The sequence below is a fragment of the Tympanuchus pallidicinctus genome, unplaced genomic scaffold (genome assembly GCF_026119805.1).
Source record: "Tympanuchus pallidicinctus isolate F22 unplaced genomic scaffold, pur_lepc_1.0 scaffold13, whole genome shotgun sequence".
In the NCBI taxonomy this organism is placed as follows: Eukaryota; Metazoa; Chordata; class Aves; order Galliformes; family Phasianidae; genus Tympanuchus; species Tympanuchus pallidicinctus.
Genome location: NW_026294648.1, coordinates 3,013,693 through 3,036,110, shown reverse-complemented (window position 1 = coordinate 3,036,110; position 22,418 = coordinate 3,013,693).

Genomic DNA, 22,418 nt, shown 5'->3' with positions numbered 1-22,418 from the left:
TTCCCACACAACTCCCACAGAGATTGTCTTAAGAGCTAGTTGGCGAGACTGGTTTTCAATTATCTTAACCCGTACAAATAGGACCGTTTGCATGTGTCACTGTATGTTCACAGTGACCTTTATGGAAATCCACCTTCATTGATTACTGCATTCTTTACACCTAGAAACCAAAAGCTTCTCAGTGGCAAACAGGGCAGTGAGAATGGCATTGCCAAATCAAAAGGTTTAATAGTCAGTTCTCTACTCAGTGTATCTCAAGCCAGGGGGATTTGTTCCCCTCTCTCTCACACCAAGCTGGTATCAGTCAGCTCAAGCAAGTGCATTTCTTGGGGTGATTTGGCTGCAGTGACAGTGCCCAGATCCCAGAGGCGCTGATTAAATTACCAAAGCCACGCAATCAGACCACCACATACAGCAGAAAAATGATAAATAACCATGCCTGAGAGATGGCCACAGCCTGGAGCACGGGAAGAGCTGGGACAGCATGTGCAGCACTGTTGTCTGGGGGCTGAGCCTGCTGCCTCTGGCTCTATTCAACCATCTTCTAACCTTCAGACACAGCACAGCAGAGCTGGAGGTGCCCACCAACCCTCCCCCCAGCAAGGAGCTCCTGCCATCACTACCAGTTTGGAGGCTGGGGTTTGGTGGGGGTTGTTCAGGCAGCCAGTAAGTGTCAGGCTGATTGCCAAGGCATTTCTGTGCACTCAGTGAGGGGAAGGAGGAAGAGGGAGGATTTAAAAGAAATCTCCAAGGAGTAAAGACAGTGAAGTCCTAGAATAATTGTTTCACAAGACAGCAAAACAACTTCTGAACATCAGTCTTGCACAACCCAGTAAGTGATACCACCTCCAGTTATCACTGCCAGCCACGGGCAGCGTTCCTTTAGAGCTGAGCTGCTTTTTATTTATAAGTGTTTACTGCAGGCAAGATATAAAGATAAGGCATGACATACAGCCAGTACATGATAGACCACAGGTTTAAGTGTGCTTCCCACTAAGATTTAATTTACACAAAGAAGAGCAGCTCCAGCAGCAGAGGCTGAGACCAAAACCCCAGGGAGTCCTGAATGACAAACCCCATGCCTACCTCAAGGCTGCTCCGTTGCTGATGCAGGGTAGAAACCTCATACTTCAAAACTTCATTATTTTTTTTTTAAAACTCTTCTGAAAAAGCAGTGAAGCTTTGCACTTCAAATCAGCATTTTCAGGAAGAAAGAGCATTTGCAGCAATGTGTTCCCTCAGCTCTAGCTGAAGTTCGATGGCAGAAATGTAAGAGTACCTTCACCTGTTTACATATATCACTCTGAGAATAGACTGCAGTGAAACGTTTTGCATCAATAAAATCATTTAAGTTCATCTTTGTCAGGTCTTCTCACAATTTATAAGATACTGCTGCATGTCATTAGGAAGTCAACCAAATTTGAGGGAGAGCTTAAAAAAAAATCAGAAGAAATTAGGTTAGAATTGCACAAAAACAAGAGCACATCCAGATGGAAAAAATAAAATCCTATTCTACAATGTCTTACTATATGTAACAAAATTTGCTCATAATGTATTGAAATTATTTTCCTCATAACTTCTACCAGTATGAAATTTTATTTGCTCTGCATTTATTTTTCCATTACAGAAAGAAGGCTGCTGAAATGATTTCCCTAAGTCATTGAATCACATTTACAGGAAAAATCCTGGAATACTCCATACCATGACATGCCAGCTTTGCGCTGCAACTAGATCATAAAACTCTACAGAACTATGGGTAGAGAATATTTCTGGCTCACAAAATAGCACACAGGTAGGTAACAGCTGTAGGGAAGATGACCAGAATGCCTGATTTCACACCACAAAGACCACTTGCCCATCCTACTAGCCATTTCATTGATGATACTCATCAGACTTTGCTATCTGCTTCCTCTGCTTGCAGTGCTCATTTAGCCAACTCCTGTTATTCACCACACACCATAATGAGTCAGGCCAAGCACCTCAAAACCCTGTGCCTGCATCATCAGGTATATGGGTTCCAAAATCCCACATACAGGGCCCGAGCAGTACCATCAGGAAGCCCAATTAAAGCATCAGAAGATGGTGTATCCCCCATTTCTCTGCTTCATTTATTCTTCCTGCCAGACTCCTACTCCTTCCTTCACTCCAGGTGAAGAAAATATCAATTAGTTTCTAATTAGTACTTAGTCAAAATTATGTCATCTGGAAGGTATCATGTAACAAATTAACATAGAGTTGTTCCATATTTTCACAGATAGCATAAAGAGTAGGCTGCATAAATATTGCTAAATTTCCAATTTCCAGTCCAGTACTTACATTTCAGCTTCCTGAGCAGCAAGTTATGTAGGTCACTCAAAGTTACACCAGCATACCAAAAATTTCCAAGCATTCAATTCCTGCACTGCTGTGGAAGAGGCAACAGGCTGCCCTTTCAGAGGACAGAACACACTATGAGGAGCAACATTTCAACTCCACCACCAAAGACAACAGACAAAAAGAACAACTTCTCTCACCATAGACACAAACAAGTTCAATAAGCAGCAGGAATACAGCATCAGAGAACAGGCTACAAAGGTTTCAGCAATAAATTACTTCTTCTTTTTAACATTCTTCTTAGGTGCCATTTCAAACCACATAGCTGGCATTCCCAAAGCAAGCACCAATAAACGTAGTTAAGCCAGTTATTACAGCAGCCAGCAATGTCACATCAATAGCAATCCTCAGCTCATCGACACATGTTCCATCACAAAGTGGGCACTTGGTTGTTGCTAAATTAATCCTTCCGATACTGTTTTGTTTGCGCCGTTAATTACTGTGTTTCACATACATCCCCTAATAAACCAGAGCTTACCACATAATCACTACACAACAGGGTAACACACGGATGAGAGTCATTGTTCAAAGCCACTTCAGAAACGTACTGACAAGTAAATGCTGATGTATTTGCTTTCTTGTCAAAAGTGAAACAAATGAATGGGAAGCACGTCCTGCAAGTCTGCTTTCACAGCAGGAGCACAGAGCCCGCCCTACGTAGGTCAAAATACCATTACTTGTTTGGAAAAGCATTACGAAGAAATGTCATGGTTTTACTGGAATATAAGAGAGCAGCGCGATATTTACCTGCACAAACACTGCCAAGCAGCAGCAAATCTTGAAGGAATGGTCAAGTCATATAAAAAGTCATAATCAGAAAGTTACCAAAAAAAAAAAAAAAAATAGAGAGACAAAAACCCCAGAGGGAAAAAAAAATGATGAAGAGCTTCATCTTTCACAAGGTGCCAGGAAACACCTATTTTCTAGAGGAACAAAGAATCACAGAATTGTAGGGGTTGGAAGGGACCTCCAGAGATCATCGAGTCCAAGCCCCTGCCAAAGCAGGTTCCCTACAGCAGGTCGCACAGGTCGGCATCCAGGCAGGTCTTGGACATCTCCAGAGCAGGAGAATCCACCACCTCCCTGGGCAGCCTGTTCCAGTGAAGACGTGAAGAAGAAGTTCTCAAAGATTTCAGACTCACATCTGTAGCACTGATTCAACTTTCATAATTTTTTGGAATTACATTCAAATATTGCTTTCTCTGAGAATATTGCCAAAAACATCCTGAGAGTCATCAGTTAGCATGCTACCGAAACGTATGCTCACGCAACCTATGCATGAGTGACTCAAGTTTTGGAGCACAGAATAAGTGATATCCCTCATTTCCACTATGTAAAATTGTTGTATTTTTGTATCAGGAACTTTACACACAGTTTGTTTACTTTCAGGGCGGTAACAAAACCCAGCTGCTTATTTTTGTCTTAAAGTAATGCTGAGGCAAATAGAGCACTGTGGAAGTAAGCATGATTCTTTTTTTTCAGCTATGCATACAGGTTTGCTTAATTTCATTTATGCAGTCCCAAAGTCTCAGCCACACACTGCCCTTGATCAGGTACTGACCATGGGCAACTGCAGCCAGCTCACAGATCCACCTAGGTCAAAGCACATGTAACAGAGGGACCTGACAGAACTTCGACTATTTGCAGACGATGCTGAACTGAGGGGTGCAGTCAACATGCCCAAGGGACAGGATGCCATCCAGAGAGACCCAGTCCCGAGCAGTGGACCCAGAAGAACCACAAGAGGTTCAACAAAGCCAACTGCCAGGTCTGGCACCTGGGTCGTGGCAACCCCCACTATCAAGAGATGCAGGGCAATAAAAGGATTGAGTGCAGCCCTGCCAAAAAGGGCTTGGGGTGGTTGCCTGGTGGATGGCAGCTGGACATGAGCCAGTACTGTGCCCTCACAGTGCTCATGAGCAGGGTCTGTTGTGACAGAACAAGGGGAAATAGTTTAAAAGAGGGGAGATTTAGACTGGATATTTAGTCAGCACATTTTTGTTATCTCTCTCACTGCTGACAGCTTCCCTGCCTATGTAGGCTGCTCTCTGTTCTTCAAGCAGCCACTTGCCCAGAGCCTGCAACATAGGCAGCTCTGCACCACTGCCAAGATGAAGGCTTTCCTGTTGCCTGCCTGAATCCATGCATTTACTTCTCACCAGCAAAATGGACATACAGAAAAGGTAACATCCACTTGTGTTTTAATATATTCTTGGTTGATAGATGAGCTCCAAGCTTCAGCTTCTGCCAAGACCTTTCTCATGTCGTCCAGAAAGTGAAAGCAGCACAGCTGAAAGGCAGGCAATAATGTGTGCAAATGTGACCTGACGCAGATCAGTAAGCATGTAGTTTGGGGCAATTAAGTTCCAGCTCTTGCCAATACCAAGTCTGCATTAGAATTACTTATTTTCATATTAGTAATGCTGGCGACCAACTGTTCCAAATGATAGCTTATCAGACACACATTTTTTATCCTCTCGGTTCTTTTTGCTTATAAACATAGCACAAAAAAAAAAAAATGCAGTACGAAGGTAAGCCTGCTGCATAAGGATAAGAATGTATTTCAAAGTAAACCTGCATCTCTACTAACTGTAAAAGAAAATTTACGTATATGCTATGAAAAAAGAGCAGCCTACCATGAAAAAAGGTGAATTTGACAGGAAGAGAGAAAAATGCATCTAAATGCCAGCCAAGAGGTCATGCTAACAAACAGCTTTGAGACAAGTTTGAAGTAGTCATTAAGAAATGATGAGCTCTGATGCACTGGCCCCACTGATTTGTGCACAGAGCCATTTGTGTAAAGCCTTGGCAATGCCTCCAAAGGATGCGTATGCTGCTGGTGCATACACAAGCCAGTAGTCCACCCAAATTCCTGCAACAGGCTAACACTGGGGAAATGAGCTCAAAAACCATCTGCAAAAACCTGCTCTACCAATGTGACAGAGCACAGCACTGCTTCCTTCCAGAGGGGCAAGGGAAATAATCCAATGAACTCACCCTCTGCAGCTGCGATGCACCAAAGTTGCACACTCTGCTTCCCCCTCGCTTTCCTCTGCAAACTTTGCAAAACAAGGAAAGCCAGCCACAACCAGACAGTTTAAGTGTGTCAGGTGGGTAAAATACAACCTACTAAAAACTGCATCGGGCTGTAGTGAAGATAAAAAAAACTCCCCTTACAGGTGAAATATCGCACTGGAAAAGCCAGCTAGTAACTCAATAACCTCTTCTGGAAATATATGATGGCCATAATGCTTTGGATGGACAGAACCGTACTGAAAAGGAGGAAAAGTTGATGGCTATTTGCAGTCTGGCTGGAAAGCACACAGTGCAACCTGCAGCTGTTTAGACTCAGCTTGTGCCACCAGATACTTCGTGTGAAAGCAGCACTACAATACAACAAAGAGCCCACCAGAGCAGTGCAGACAGAAGGGATAAAATGCATCCAACAACACAAGTCCTGCATTAGTGCTGCTGGGATTGCAGGGGAGAATGGCCTGTGACAGCAGCCTGGTGCCTGCAGCGCACCAGAGAGGCAGGATGGCTTCATCCTCCCAGAGAACATACCAGCCACAAGCTGTCAGGGTGGGCCTGGGTTGGAGGGAAAGAGCAGCTCTCCGGAGAGAACACAGTTCTGCCTGTTCCCTTCTGCAGGAGGGCAAGAATAACAAAGAAAACCCTACTATTTTTATTTGAAGACGTATGCCATGGTACAAAGGACAGATCATCTCCACTATAGGTGGTCAGCATTTGCAGAACGAGCACACAGCAGGGTCTGTCATGTGTCACATCCAGCTTTGCAAGGCTTTGTTTTCCAGGTGCACTGAGACCTGCAGAGGAAGATACAGGGAGCACCCAACACTCAGCACTGCCCCCTCTTCACAAACAGAGGCAATTGTCCAGTCCAGACCTGAGCTAAGAGCTTGATCACACCAAACAGCTACACCAACAGGAGGAGCTTAAGCTTAAGGCATTGTTATTCAACAGCAAATGTCTGCAGAAACAGAGCAGCCTTGGGCTGAGGGACCTCACTCAGCCTTGCCATAAATGATCAGAAGTAAAAATGCCTTCCTGCTTTAAATACTGATGAAGAAATGCCTACCTGAGGAGAGACAGGGCATCCTCTTTCCACATCACCCAACTCTAAGCACTGCTGCCCAGCTGTGAGACAAGGAAGGGATGCAGACAGCACACACCATCTGCAGAGCCCTGTGAGCAGCAATGGAGACAGACTGTGCCTCTGCACTCTAATGCAGTACCCTGCACCTAGCCAGGCTCTGAGCTGAGCCCCTGGGGATTCAAGACCGCACTGCTGACTAACAACAGAGGTATAAGCATTACCCCAAGAAGAGACCTCGCTGAATGCTCACTTTTTAGTGTTTTTCCCCCTGTTGAGTCATTTAAGCCGTTCACAAGGTAAACTATACAGCTAATTTGGCCGAGAACACAAGATGCTTGCTTTATCCTCACAGACGTCAGCAAACACTTATTTTGTTCAGATCGAGAGCAAGTTCCATGCATTGCAGCTACAATGACTCTCACAGACTTAGTTTAGCACCTAGAAGAGAGAAGCTTGACTGTGTACATACTAGTCTCCTAATAATATCCTCTCAGAAGGAAATGTGAGGGGAAAAAGACTGACATCATTTCTGTGCTTGTTTGACTATCTGTACAGTTGGCCTCCATTATAAATCATTGCCAGTGATTTCATATCCTGCTGCATCTGTGGGGGTGCAGAAGAGCAACTCCACTCATGTACAGTTCTCAGTCCTCAAATAAATTAAGCTTGAAGGACTATCCACACATTGTGAAACATCTCACTCGCCACTACTTGATCTGGAAAGTTTCACATCCTAACCATAAGCCCGCTACCTATATTCAGACAAGAAAACACAACTTTTCTTAGCCTTCAGAACTTCAAAGAGGAATTCACATGAGAGGAAATCTAGGAAACTGCAGCCTAGCCTGCAGAAAAAGCACTAAATTTTGTATGACAGAACACTGGGTAAGATGAAAAACTGACTTTCCACTTCTTTCATAAAACACAGAACTGACTTCTTACTAAGCACAATGCAACTACAAATTAGTAGTAGTGTTATGGGTACAATACCACAAAACAAGAAGAATGTGATTTGTTTGCCACACCAGAAAAACAGAGAGGCTTAAAATGGAACAGGGGAAATGCAGATCACAGACTAAGAAAGATTTTCTGAACATTGTGCAAAATTGACAAAAATAAAGCTAAGAGAGGCTCTTTTAAATGCTTGAAACACAAGGAGATTACCACAAGGGCTGATCCAGGAGCTGTGTCATCCAATCCACTGTGAGGCAGGGAGAGGTCAGATGGACCATCAGGAGATGTTCAATCAGATGGTCCCAAACAGTTTTATAGTCTATAATTTAAAACATACCAGAAGTGATAGAAATCATTTTGCTTCTATTCCCATCTGTCACTAGCTCTCTCATAGACCAAAGAGCTTCAGAATCCTTTCCAAATGCAAGCACTTTTGTTCTTAGGCATGGAGGAAACACGGTGTAATAAATCCTGTAAGCTTTAAGTTCACCTCCGCAAAGCACTTTGAAATATGTCAGAATCCTTGAAAAAGAAACATTAAAAGTAAAATACCAAAAACTTGTGAAATTTTAACAGCATTGCAGCCAAAGGCAATTGTGGTTGGAATCCACAAGCTCGAGGTAAGCATGCCTTTTCAGGTCACCAAAGAGGCAGAAAATGAGTAACTAGAATTAGTTGCTAACATTCATTTTTCAGAGTCCTGGCTATTCCAATTTCCCTATAGCTTTTAGCTGCCACATTATGCTCCACTCCCCTCTTTCACTGCTTACCAGACAGAGCAAGCAGTCCATCTGGACCACCAACACAGCTGAGTCAGAAACTAACAGCCATAAACACACCAGAGCTCTAACGTACCCCACATGGCTCGTTTCTTATTGCTAACCACATCAGCAGTAAGAACTAAGGCCATCTCCCAGCTTCTTCTCAGCTCACAGCTCCCCTTCCATAGCTTCAGCTGTTGACACTTAGTAGGAAACATAAAAGGTTAGAGATCTCTGTCTGAGGAGCACATTACAGCAAGGGAGATGCCAAAGCAAATTGATCACGAAGGATGAACTGGTATCGCAGTCCTGTAAAGTTATCTGCATCAGCTCAAGTTAGATTAGAGAGAGCAATCAGCTTTATCCAAATGGGCTGTACATGGATTAGGTGCACAGGAGAGCAGTTATCCGTACGGAAATGGTGACCCTGCCTCTTACATCCCCAGAGCCCCAGATGACTACAGGTGCAGTCTAATCAGTTCCTGTGCAAGTGGGATGTTTAAGAAAAGAGACAGTACCACCAATAGGAATCCTAACCTGTTATTTTAAAGGAAGCCATCATCTTGAAAATACGGGTCTTATTCATTGTATGTCCAGCAATATATCTGCTATGGGTTTCTCCTCAGCTTGTAAGGACATTCTTCTCCTCTTTCCATCTACTGCATTCTGAATTCCCTTCTTCACAACAACTACTGGGACCAGGCTATTAGCAGCACTACACAATCCATTCTCCCAGCATTACTGTCCTACTTTCATCCAGATTGAGCTCCCTGACCTATGACAGAGCTTTCCACTATGATCAGCTTCATCAAGGCTCGCTCTGCCTCGCTGTCTAATAAGCTCAAAAGAATTCTGAACATCTTGTCATGGTTTCATTTCAACAGATTATTTTTCCTTAACTGAGATAGGCAGGAGATAGTAGCTTCCAGAGCTGCCCTTCAGATACCAAAGCTGAGCTGCAGAGTTTTAAACCAAGGTTGGGTTGTTTCCCCTCTCTTCCATTTTACTCTTTCTTTTGACATTTTGAGTTCACAGGGCTCTGTAAACAGACAAGAAATAGTTTTCCAACTGGCCAGCTGAAGACTCCTAAATAGAACACCAAATTAACAGTAGAGGATTACATGAAGGGAGATGGGTTTTACTCATCTGTAGCCACGCTCTGCCCCCAAGGGACGGTTTTTATAAATACAGTAACGTTATTCAAATGGTTCCCCTCAAATCTAGACTCACCTCTTTATCAGTGGCAGGTAGCATTGTCAAAGTAAATATAAATGTGCCATCACAGTAATCCAGGAGCAAAGAGCAGATTGGAAAGCTCAAGATTGTCAAGCTATTTGCATTTCTGTTGTGAACAGCTTGCACTGCAGTTCCAAAACAGGCCTTACATAAGCAGCAAGCTTCCTATTCGTTTCCATAAAATTCTAGCTGTTAACATGGCAGAAGTGTTAACAGCCAGTTAAACGCAAAATGATTTTATAGGTATCCAGAGAGGCTGTCATTTGGGAACAATGTACTGCATTTCCACATCACGTCTTAAAAAACACAGTCCAAGGTAAAACAGAAAGAAATACAGTCAGTGTTTCACAATTTTGTGAATTTAAGGCTATGGATATAGAGGGAAGAAAGTTTGAATTTAGCACCGTAATTTGTGGATTCAACTTCACAGTATTTAGAACATACACAAAATATGCTGCAGCAGAAGTAAATACATACAGCACTAAAACAGCACTAACTAAAAATATTTCATTATTGTTGCTTCACTGCCCAAGCTCATAGACAGTCTCAACATACCAGTGCACATCAACGAGAGATGCTGCGAGAACAGACGGCCCATGCACCGCACCTAACATATGCTCTAACTTGGCTGATCATTACATAAGGGTTTTGTTCCTCCTCCCTTTTCTTTTCCCCTCAAGAACAATCCAGAAGAATGAGTGCAACAACAGACTGGGTCCTGTCTTGATTCACAGCTGCTGTATTCTTAATCACTGTATAGTTCTCAACAGTCTATCAAGACAAATGATGTTCAAACACATAATGACCAAAGTTTGCTCAGCATTCACCCGCAGCCAGGAATCACACAGTGACAGAGTGAAGGAAGTGCATTAAAAAAAAAAAGCAAACAAAAAACAAAAAACCCACCATGCACTACAACCTGTGTAGTTTTAAATGCCTATTTTTAAGCCAAACATGACCCCTTCTCCCCAGCTACATCCGTCTGTTCTGCAGCACAACATCTCGGCGTGCCAGCAGCTGAAAGCTATGTCAGCCATGCTTCAGTGGGGCAGAAAAGTACCTTCTGTTGAAGGGAACAGGACAGCAGAGTAATCCTAACAGGCAAAATTGAACGCTACGCTGCCCACCAACTTCTGGGGTGACACGTATGATCATGCACTTGGAAAAACACAGCAAATTACGGTAAAGGCTCAGATATTATTTGTGCCTGAGACATTGCCACAGAGCTCCTCACATGTGCAGACCAAAAACAGGCTCCAATTGCTAATCCACCTCCCAGACAGAGAAAAGTCCAGTTACTTACAATTGTTCCACCCTATTTCCTGGTCTTCCATCTCAGTCCCACACAAACAGCCAAGTCACCACTATTTTCACTCGGTTTTCAAAAGGGCATTTACATTGCATTGCAATGCCTGATTAGCACTACTTAGACAATAATAATAGCTGATATACAAAGCTTTCAAGCAGTAGATCACTGAGCTAGGCAGTCTGCATCATCCCCTTTTCTAGAGGGAAAGAAGAAAAAATATATGTATGTATTTTATATATGTAATGTAAATATATAAATGTGTAATATCTGCACACAGAGATCCTGGAGAATAAAGCGACTCCTGCACCATTCAACAAAACCAGGTATGGAGACCCAGCACTACCAGTGCCCCAAGAACTGACTACACAGCGAAGCCACGGCTTGCTTTCTATTCTCACAACTGAGGCAGTGCCAGGAGGAGCTTTCTCTGCAGCTCAGTCTTGTTTCAGCCACTGCTGCTGTACGCTCCGGTCCAGGCTCCTATTCACTCTGAAAAAGCAATTCACATAAGTAGCTTAAGAGATAGTTTAGGATCAAAAAATGAAGTTATAATACAAAGCAAATACCGAAATAAACTGCAGTTGGGACCTTCAATCTAAGAGGGAAAAAGAAGGGCAGGAAAAATAAATGCCTTGAGCTCAAGGAACAATAAAATATACCCCTGCATTACAAATTCCAAGATACACAGGCCTCTCAACGAAGGAAGGCACCAAACCACCACCCTCTACTTCAAGCACACTCTCACTTGCAGGAACAACCTGTTAGAGAAATTTAGTGCAACACATTCAACACTATTGTAATTTTAACTACACATTTGGATTCAATAATCAGACTGATGAGTCACAGCTCTCATTTAGCATCTATTAAAAAAAAAAAAAAAAAGCTTTGGAAGCCTCTAGCACCACAAAGAAAATTCAAAGGGAGGGTGAATTCAAGCATCTGTAAGAAATGAGAGGTGCATTAATCAGCAGGTTCAACTGCCCAACGGCAGGAAAAAAATTTATTGCTCGTCTCAGGCATTCTTCAATCTGACCTGCAAAGCAAGCAGATTTCAAGTAACACCCAGTACCTCACCAAGGATGCAAGCCAAAGCAGCCCCCATTATTTGCATTTCCCACACACACACAGACAAGTGTCTTAACCACATCAAGGTCATTCAATACCAAGGCCATTAAATTAAGTTTTCCTCTAAAATGAGGTCTTCATTATCAAGACTAATTAAAGGATGACAAAACCTTCTGAACAATTCCAATCCTCAGCAAAGGCTTATTCATGACTACAGCATTCTTTAGAAATGAAGTTAATTAAAATTATTAAAAGCTATTTTAGCCTGTGTTAAAGGTCACTTGACTATCAACACGAGAACTGTATAAAACTGCAATGATACAGATTTTTCTATTTGCACTAATTCACACGTGCTTCTTTATTGATCTTCTGGACTCACTAGCTCCCTGGTTTTGGCAATTCTCCATCCTGGAAATCACAGTAGATGGGGAAAATAAAAAACAACAGGATGTAATGTTTCACTTAACGGAGGAAGCGCTGCTCCAGGGGGCCAGGCCATACCACCTATAGGAGTTTATTCCTGCCATTAACATGCTGGATTTTTGGCTCAAGTACTTCAAAACATGTTGATTTCTTCTCAGTGTTAGAACAGAGGTGAGCTCATTTCACAGCAGTTCACATAGTTCATTTTCTCCTTGCAGCACCGACTGGAGCAAACATCCAATATCTGAATCTCCATTCCAAGATACCCAATAGTTAGCAAGTTGCACAGATATAAGGTGGAATATCAGAAGGCCTACACTACTCCCCATGGGCAACTTCTGCAGGTCACAGATCTCCAGAAGAGAATTCTAATACCAAACTTGTAGCCTCTGTGTGGAACAATTTTCTCTTACCCGTGGCTTCCGTCAGCTCCACTTTCTCCTCTTTCTTCTCAGAATCCATTATACAGCCTTAAAAAGATTTATATTATGTGCTTGAAACAAGATTGAGAGCCCTAGACTGCAAAATCATTTCCAAGACACAACTGGCTAAGAAACTGATCATTTAGGTAAAATTCTTAAGACCCATGAGTGCTCTTTTTCAGCGTGAAAATGGATTATGTGGGTGAGAAGCTTCCTTTGGTGCTGCTGCAATTAACAAAGAACTTCCCAAATCCTGTTTGCCTGGACAACAAAGAGGAGCCAGCTCTCTGCTAACTCAGCTGTGTGCTCAGTCTGTGCCACAAGCCCTACGCCCTGGAGAAGCTCCGTCTCCGCACTCACCATTCAGAGCTTCCTATCCTTCAGCTTGACTCTCACACAGAAAACACAGTCCCTAGGCTGCTGCCGTCAGTCTTTCCAGTTGAATTTCATTGGCCTTGCCATATTTATCCTCAGGCCCAAAGTAGTTCTTGAAACTTCCTGCTGTTTCCACCACACATAGGGCGAAATGGCCTCATCCATCCAGCCTGAAGCAGGAAGGGCCATCGCGTCCATCTGCTTTAACCAGCTCTTTGATTGGTGGCTGCCATTAATACCTTCTTCCTGCACACCAGGTGTCATTACTGCCAGCAGGACTATTGCTTATTGCCTCTCAGCAGGAAACAGATGAAACATCCACGCAGCTCACAAGTGTTTCCATGCTACACCCATAGGGAAGCTGAAAGCTGCTGAAAATCTTGAAAGAAAAGATTTCATGCTGCAAACATTTCTCAAACACGTACCAAAGGGATGGAGAGTTGGTCTGTTTTCTGTAAGTTGATGTTCCCATTCCCATAGATGTGCCTGGACAAGAACTCATGGATAAATCAATTTAATATCTGGAAATAAAAGCATACTTTTTCTTTTCTTTTTTTTTTTTTAAACCAGAAATTGTGTCAGAGCAGAAGCAAGGGGATTCCGAGCACCCAACATGCCAGTCAGCATGGAAAATGCTGGAGAAGGGAAGCTAACCCAAAACAGCAGGCACAGGGATATTAAGGAGCAGACTGTCCAAACCCATGAAAAGTACAAATACTGGAGTGACTATTAAGGGAAAAGAGTACAAAGCTTCTAACAAGAGCTTTTTCTACTTGTTCTTTGAGGAGACTTGGTTCTAAGACTGGAAAGAGACTTCTTAAGGCTCTGAACAACATGGGAAAACCCACCTAACTCTAGACTACCACCTGGCATGTGGGAATTAAATTGATAAGTTAGCCATCCAGAATACTTCTCATACAATGCACTTTGCTTTAATAGGTGGTTTTACTTCATCTTTTTCTTTTCTTCTGCTCTGCTGCATCTCTTTCAACCTCACATAAACCTCTCTCTGCCTGTCCCTAGGCTTTAGTCTTTTGATGAAGCTCTTTCTATCTCTTTGCCTAGCACTAACCTGTTTTTCTCCCTTGGAGAAAAGCATCCCATAGAGCTATAATATAAAGTAAAAAAGAGGAAAGTAATGTGTTGCCACTGTGAAATGTATTTACCCCATTCTCTGTACTCTACATCAAAAAGTCACTCCAAATGCAAGTCATCAATCATTTCTCCATTATTGCAAAACATTATAATCCACTTGTATGCTTTGGTAATTTTAAGATTAAAATTATACTGTCAAGAAATTTTTATGGCTCTTAATTTTATTTTTTTTTTTAAACTCGTGTTTTAATACCTTCTCACTAGCTTGAAAAGCAAATGTCTCTCTCTACTGATTCTATTCTTCCCCTTTGGCAAACATCGATTTCCCCTCCCCCCTGAGTTATGAATAAATCAAAAATTAACGTGCCTGTTCTGCTCCATGACAACAGTTATTCTGTACCATTTGTGCCCCCATTCCAGCTTGCCAGAAACTTCATCATTCATGACTCGGCACTGCAAACAGTGACTGAACCCTTCACAAAGCTACTTTCACTCGAGATACACAACAAACCAAACATTTGAGAGGGTACGTACAGGTACTGCTGTTTGCTTCAATTACAAGTCTGATTATCTAAGGGACAAAGAAGGTCTTTTCAAAGACGAGGTGAGCTCCCCAAAGCAGCTGTGTGACCTAGGAGTATTCCATCCCTGGTTTGCCAAACCCTACCTGACACTGTTCCTCCACATTAAGATGGAATACAGAAGCACTGCATTGATCTGTTTGATGCACGTGGGACAGCACGATTGCACAGAACAGTATAGATGTGTATTTCTTACTGGGTCACATCCCTACCTCTGAAGTGACTGCAGCCACCCAGCACTGAGTTCATCTGAGAGCACCCCACAGCACTGCAGGTGAAGCGCCCCACAATACTTGTCCTTTGCTAGGGTTACCTATAGAAGACTCTGGGCAGCAAGAAGAAAAGGCCAAGCTAATAATTAGTTTTCAACCATTAATTTTCTACCCTTGTTATGCAATTTCCTTCCTGGTTACACGGGGATCTGCAATTCTTTGTTACTGTGGGAAATAACTGGCTAGTGAGGAAGGTGGTGAAGTTTTCAAAAGTACCTGGATAAGGCAGCAGATCCTTTATGATAAAAACAAGTCATTTTGTCATCATTGAGTGCTATCTTTTGGGCACCTGGGAGACCCAAACAGATAAGACTTGAAAGAAAAGGAATAAGCAAAGGAAGCAGACACTAAAGATAAGCAAGGAGAGGTCTCTGGAAAGTATCTCAAGATATGCATGCTCCTTACCACACTAGACAGCTGTGACTTCCCCTGGAAGAGGCTGGAGGTGCAGCTACTAAGAATAATAATTATATCCAGAACAACCAAAGAGATCCACATGGAAGCTTTTGACTGGGAGAGACACAGCTGACAGCAGGGGTGAACTCACCAGGAGCAAAAAACAGAAAAAGGACTCCTCTGAAAGCTTTCCTACCATCAGGTGGCAACAGTTCAAAAATAAACCAGCACTCTGGGATTGCACGAGTACAGCTGTAAACTCAACCAAGCACTGGCAAGGCAGCATAGGGAGGAAGCTGAAATACTGCCAGGAAGAAGAGGAGGTAGGAATAATGCTACAAACTTTTTCTCTTGTTCTAAAGCAGATGGCTTACAGTGAACTAAGTTACCAGATAACTGCTCGGAAGTAAGTTGTGTGCAGACGTGGCAGTTCTGCTGACAGCATCTATATGACACACTCAATCTGAAGTGCTAATGCTGTCCCACGTGTACACAACAGTTAGATATTAACCAGAACAATGAGACATCAGAGCAAGTATTGCTGCAAGGGATGCTGTATTAGCAAATAGAGGAAAGACTGAGCTTTATACACAAGCCAGCCTGGGTCGGACTTATGGACTAAGAAGCAAGTTATGTTCCTAACTATGCAACAGCATCAAGACCTCAACAGTTCCTGCTTTCCCAGCATCTGGGTCAGAAACAAGAGATAAAGGAAACACCACAGTCTTCCTAGTTCGGCAGGAGCTGCACAGGAATTTTAAAGAGCTAACTGGTGAACTTGAATGGCTAATGCATGATTATGGCAAACCAATTTTCACTACCAAGTATTTGGAGGAGACTGACTCCGTATACATAAGTTAAAGCCTACCCAGACCACAGAGTGCATCCATCAGGCACTTACATTTCAGGGTGAGCTTCACCTGTTACAACACTATTCAGTAACAGCCTAAATCCTATCTGAAACACCACAGTGACTTGCTCTGCCTTGCCTTCCCCAGACTGCCCACTGCTCAACGTGGGAAACGTCATATCCATCTGTAACTACCTGCAGCCAAGTGAAAACAGTACAGAGTGCACAGCTAAGCACAATGCAATGATAATTCAGAGAAAAAAGTGTTTGAACTGGATGCTGCATGAGTATTTCTTTATCTTCAACCCAACTCAGGCTGCCAAAGCAAGTCTGCCAGGGAGCCCAGAATCTTTTCAGGAAAATATTAGGCAGGCATTCAGCAATGCTTTATACAACATTTATACAACACTTCACACAGTCTTGAGGTAGGAGACAATGCTAGCACTAATGATTTTTAGAAGATGAACAGGAAAAAAACAAAACTCTGAAGGGAATAAGAACAATGCCTGCTGACCAGTCACTGGGCAGCAGCTTGCCTGCTCTTAAAGTGAAAAAAGACAACATTCACAGTTTGTGCTGAACTTTACCTCTCTTGGGGATTTCACGCCTAGGAGCAGCTGGGATTTTGAGGTGTTCTAAGTTGGTATTTTCACATTCTATTTCTTAAGCTGCTTTCACTAAAAACAATGTTTTTCATCATCCATAGAAGCTCAGCTAGGAAATTCTTCACATAAGTAACTGCTGACACATCACTGAAAAGCCAAGGAGAAGGAACAAAAAGGTATTTGGAAAAGAGTCTTAAGGGTGAAGTATTGGACAAACATAAAGAACGGTGAAAAAAGCCAACTAAACGCTAGTTGCAGACTTCATTTTAGACTTGAAGTATAAATAGTGTTCAATTAATGCCCCGGTGTTTCAGTAAACCAAAGATCTTCCCCATAAAACACAAGGCAGCTTTCACACAGTCTCAGTCCATAGGGTAAAGTACCACAAATCAGAAAAAACCACTGAGCTACCCTTCCAGCTAAGCTCACTACAAGCAGGAATGCCCTTACACACCTGTACCATAGAGTGAAAGAGCTGCAAGGAAGGACTGTACAAAGAATAAGGAGATAAGAACATCTGGGCAAAAGTAATAGCAAAGCCAGAGATCATCAGAGAAAACTCAGGTCTTGAGTAGCCCTGACAGACACCCCTCACAATAATCATTCCCAGAAAAGCCCACACAAGCCTCCTTTAAATTACACTGGGTTGATGTGAGGCTTTACATGAAAGCATCATCTTGGCCCCTGAGACTCTCTGCTTGCTGCCATAGTCACGTGTAAACCTATTCCCTGACAGCATTCCACCTGGACACAGTTCTCCAAGGGTACTGAATCTTTTTTCGCTACTGGATTGTCTATTTTTCATGAAGTTTGAAAGATGCTACGGTGAATAGAGAGTACAAGACAGAGTGAGCTCAGCCCTTATCCATTGTAGAATCACAGAGGGGCCAGGGTTGGAAAGGATCTCAGGGATCATGAAGCTCCAACCCCCCTGCCGCAAGCAGGGCCACCAACATCTGTATCTCATAGTAGACCAAGCTGCCCAGGGCCCCATCCAACCTGGCCTTGAACACCTCCAGGATGGATGAGGCATCCACAGCCTCTCTGGGCAGCTGTTCCAGCACCTCACCACTCTCATAGTAAAGAACTTCCTCTGACATCCAACCTCAATCTTCCTTCCCTCAACTTCAAATCACCTTGTCCTGCCATTACCTACCCTTGTAAAGCGTTGACTTCCCTCCTGTTTGTAGGCTCAAACATCTTTTTTGCTACCTCCTGGTAAGGCTGCATACAGCTAGCAAAGACAGTGGTCAGAAGGAGAGAATAAAGAGAGTCTGCAATGTACAGGTAAGGCATGACAGTCCAACAGTTCCAGCAATGGGGGAAACACATTCCTTTGCTCACAGAGACCCCTGGGAATACTCCTTTGTGGGTAGGATTTCAGTCACATCAGGCACAACACACTGTTTCTGAGAAGGGCTACTTTAACAGGAAGCAGTCTGAGAAACTCCACTTGAATCGACTTTGTGAAGAGCATCCCATATCCTCCCATTCTTACCATTCTTGTCCTTGTGTAGGACAAGGCTCTTTTCCTCAAAAACACTTCTTATAAATGCATTCAGCATGCACTCACATCCCAGTGTTCTGACAATGAGCACGGGCAGAGAGGCCAGCAAGTCGGAAGGGTATCACCTTCAGGCCAGATCAGTGCTACGCACGTCATCCTGGAAATCCTTCTGTAGCAGAAACACAGCTGCTAAACCTGACTAACATCCAGTGGGTGGGAGAGATTCATTCTGTGTGCCTAATTGCAGAAAATCTCTCTCAATTTTTTCCCATCAGATGTGAGAAATTCCACCTCTTTTTTCTTGTACACGGTCGTGAATCCTCCAGTGCTCACTGTTCTGAGCTCAGTTAAAGCTCTTCCCTTGACCATAATATTCTCTCCTTAACTCATCCTCACTTGTTGCAAATTCTCTGGCGCCTTATAAAGCTCCATCTCACTACGATGGCTTCAGAATAATTTGGTTACAAAGAGAATCCACCATGAGTCTCAAAGCCATAGGAAAAATGCTAATCACAAAAAGTGCTTGTTTATTATTATAGAAGCAGCTGGAATATATTTGGTTTCTGCACAATGTCTCACATTTCACTCCTCAAACCAGGAACAGCTGGGACATCAGATTACTGATGGTTGCCTGTTACGTTATTAAATAGGGACAGCAGCACAAGATAAAGGCCCAGTCTGCTGAGGAAGAGCACACTTGTCTGAGGCAAGGAATACACCAAAAAGCAGGTTGCATTTCTGTAATCCCCACTGGTTATCAAGAAAAAGAAATAAGGACATTTTAATGAAAGCAGGCAGGTGATGAGAGCCAGAATCACGCTGTCAATGACAAAAATACCTCCCTTTAACCCAGCTCTCCATAATGTATGTGTTAAATAGTTAGGTTTGCATGCAAGAACATCTGCACTAACATCTGAAAAGAGCCTGTTCTACAGCAAAGCATAGCACAGGGAGATACAAGAGCTTTCCAACCCCTTGCACAAGCCTGATGCATCAGCAGTTTAACCAGGTGGAGTACAGGCAGAAGCAAAAACTTTACTACCAGTCAAAAACTTGGCTCTGTGAGAACAGGCCGAGGCAATATAGAAATGGCTCAGCAAGGGCTGTCAAGGCCATCACATTTTATTACATCACAATAGGATTACCCAAACTTAAAAGAAAAAAAATGCAAAATACCTGGGGAATTTTTTTTTTCCTTTTTCCTTTTTATTTTTTATAACTGGGAAGTAAAAGCTACTATTCATCTTCAACCAACAGATGCTAATAGTCACAGAGCTTAAGTAGAGAGGCTGTTCTTCGTGCTGTTTGTCTCCTCTGAGGAACAATGTTGTTTTCCTCTACCAAAAGCGTATGCTAAATTAATGACTTTTTATGGGATGATCCTATAGAATCAAACCAGTAAGGAAAGGAGAAGCCTTGGAAGACACAGCTACACAGCTCTCCTAAACAGTCTTGGATGGCCTCACGTCTATGGAGCCCCAGCATCACATAGCTACAAATGGACTTTCTATTCCTATATCACATGAGACACTGGCAGCGACTGCTTCCCTTTTACAGATGAGAAATGAAGCGGTGACTTATTCCTAGAGGGACTAGTGAGAGTTCCTACCTGAAATGCATTTTGCTGCAGGGCAGTCTGGCAGGACTGAAGAACAGGAAAAAAAAAAAAAAATAAAGCCATCACTCTGAAAAATCCTCTGAGCTCACAGCAATGACATGGAATAACTCAGCAAACCTGAGGATAACAGGCAGAATGAGGCAGAGCTGAAAACTAGAAGGAGGCAGAGGTTGGGACCAGGAGCAGCTAAAGCTAACAGACCCCAGAGTTTGGACTTGTGAAGAACAGCAACACTGGATTTGCACAGTGTTAAAGTCACTCCTCTACCTCACTCCACAGAAAAGCTAAAAAAAAAAAGGATTGGCTGAGTGTTTGTACCTGTGCATCATTCCTTCCACTAGCAGTCACTGTCCTTGACTCAGCAGGAGTTCACGTACTGGAAACAGGCCTGAAATCTCTTTCACACATTCAGCCAATCTTAAACCAGGAACAGGAATTAAGGACAGTAAATTAGGGATTCCTTTAAGTGTCAATAAATCATTTATCCTCAGTTTGGACAGTAACAACTACTTCCATTTATGACTGACTGACCTACTCTTGTAGTTTATGATTGGACCTCTATCCTCACTGAACAGAAAGCATAGTAACTATAAAGCCCTTCTATGACTGTTAATGCACAATAAATACAAGGGGTCTGCCTGGAGAATACAAAGTTTGTAGGTTATATGAGCAACACACATTCAGTATGCCAGAGCATCAGGCTCTGAGGTTAACTGTGTGGGTTGAAGTCACTGATGTCCCTTGGCCAGGCAGGGTGACATCCCTCACTGCTGGGCCAGATGTCTCATCCACAGCTCTCAGCTTCCACACACGTTACAGAGGAAAAGCTCCCAAGCAATTCTGTCACAGCGTGTTGCCTCAGGTTCAGTTTAGCATTTTTCTGCCTTGTCTTCCCTTCCCTGCTTCAAAAAAGACCTACAAGTTTGCAGTCGAATTCTGTGTCTTTCAGACAAAGAGGAAACTTAATTGCAGTCTTCAGGAGACTGAATTTCTATTGAATGAGATAATGAAGCATAACCAATTGCATTTCAGTGCCAGGGCTCAGAAGGCAATTTGCTAAGAAGCAGAGGTGTGGAGCAGAGTGATTCACTGAAACACAGCAACCATCAGGCAGAGAACAGCCACTGGTGGGCGAATGCCACGAATGTCATTGCGAGTAGCTGGGAGGAGGCTCCAGCTCAGGCAAACTGGCAAAGACATAGGTCATCAGTGACCAGCTAATGAATAAAAATTATTACTAGAATTAGTAACGTACACATATAAGAATGCTGTAGCAAAAATATTTACCGTTAACCATAAAACCCTTGCATTAGTCATCAGGCGTTTAAGTACCTCCCTGCTGTCAGCAGTGCCTGGATTCAACAATACAAGATGCTGCCCAGGACAGAAATGTATAACTCTAGCCCCGAATAAATGGATTTTTAAAATGCTTACTAAATCACTACACAATAACTAGCGCTATATCACATGAAGCCTCATTTTCTTCTGCTAGAAAGGACCAGTTTTATTTTTCAGTGTATTTTTGGAACGTGTTTCTATGATGCTGAAATGGCAGTATTGAGTCATAAGCTCTGGTATTCATCTATCCAGATTCCTGCACAGGTATCTGGAATGCAAAAGGCTGGGAAAGAGAGATATGAGCTTCTGGTCCTTTATCAACTCAGTATGTCCCATATTCCACCAAGTACTTCCCTCCTCCAGAAGCAACTTATAGAACAACTTCAGCAAGCAATAAAAACACCTCTAATTCAAGTATTGCCACGCAAATGTCTGACATCATGGAAAACAAGCTACATTTTGAAAAGACATCTACCATTACAGGAATCTTTTAATCACTGATGAAGGAAGTTCAGTTCTCCATTTAACACAGTTCACTCTGAAACGCAAGGAGTAGGCAGCTCACCACTCAGGATCACATGCTCACTGAAATCCCAGACCAGCCAGAATTCTGGAGACAAAACCCAGGGCAGAACCAGTACTGGCAAACTTGTACAAGCACGTAAAGAACCATCCAGCCTGCCACCTAAGTGAGATGCTTTTCACTCTAAGAATACCTATCCCACTTCGAGTCATCCCCCCAAAACATTGAATGAAAGCAGACTAGAATATAGCCAAAAAATCCATGCTTCTAGGGAACATGTAGGTAGCACTGGGTTGCATACCCCTCTTCAAGCAATACAGAGGGGAAAGAGGAGCCAAAAGCAACACCTAAATACATTTTCTGTCCTCTGTTCCAATATTTCAGACATTTCCTTATATATGAGAACTTGACAAAGCACAGTCTCAGCCACAAACTCTTTGTGCTGACATGATCTAGAAAAAACTTAGACAAGAAAGGAACCTTACAGCCTTGATCTCATCTGTGAGCCCTCAAATAGTGTCCATCATCGATCCAAGAGAACATATAAAATGTGATCTCAGTGAATACCAGCAAGAAAAGGGTTGGGATTTGTAGTGAG